This window comes from Orycteropus afer, unplaced genomic scaffold, assembly GCF_000298275.1.
Source record: "Orycteropus afer afer isolate SDZICR_OR568_19922 unplaced genomic scaffold, OryAfe1.0 scaffold00074, whole genome shotgun sequence".
Taxonomy (NCBI): Eukaryota; Metazoa; Chordata; class Mammalia; order Tubulidentata; family Orycteropodidae; genus Orycteropus; species Orycteropus afer.
This window is the reverse complement of record NW_006921661.1, coordinates 8,853,693-8,854,750: the sequence shown is the minus strand read 5'-3', so window position 1 is coordinate 8,854,750 and position 1,058 is coordinate 8,853,693.

The window sequence follows — 1,058 nt, the reverse complement described above, 5'->3', positions numbered from 1 at the left end:
CAACCCACCAGCCACTCCTCAGAAGGAAGGTTGGGCAATCTACTTCCGTAGTGATACTGCCTCGGAAACCCAAGAAGGGGTTGCCATGAGTTGGGGCTGACTTGACGGCATATAACAACAACAACAACAACAAATGGATGCAGAGCTGGAGGCACTTACTTATTTATCCCAAGAAATTTGTAAGACAGCCACCTGGCCAACCAAGTGGAAGAGATCCATATTTGTACTGATTCCAAAGAAAAGTATCCAATAGAATGTGGAAATTATTGAACAATATCATTAATATCACATGCAACTAAGAGTTTGCTAAAGATTACTAAAAAATGGTTGCAGTAGTATATTGACAGGGAACTTCTAGAAATTCAAGCTGGATTCAGAAGAGGGCATGGAACAAGGGATATCATTGATGTAAGATGGATCTTGGCTGAAAGCAAAGAATACCAGAAAGATATTTACCTGTGTTTTATTAACTATGCAAAGGTATTTGACAGTGTAGATCATAACAAATTATGGATAGCATTGAGAAGAATGGGAATTCCAGAACACTTAATTGTGTTCAGGGAGAGCTTGTACATAGACCAAGAGACTGTCGTTTGAACAGAACAAGAGGATATTGCATGGTTTAAAATCAGGAAAGGCATGTGTCAGGGTTGTATCCTTTCACTATACTTATTCAATCTGTATGCTGACCAAATAAATTCAGAAGCTGGACTATATGAAGAAGAAAGCAGCAACAGGATTGGAGGAAGACTCATTAACAACCTGCAATTTGCAGATGACACCTTTCTTGCTGAAAGTGAAGGCGACTTGAAGAAGCACTTACTGATGAAGATGAAAGACTATAGTCTTCAGTATGGATTCACCTCAACATAAAGAAAACGAAAATGCTCACAACTGGATAAATAAGCAACATCACGATAAATGGAGACAAGACTGAAGTTGTCAGAGATTTCATTTTACTTGGAACCACAATTAACACCCATGGAAACAGCAGTCAAGAAGTCAGATGATGTATTGCACCAGGCAAGTCTGCTGCAAAAGACCTCTTTAAAGTGTTA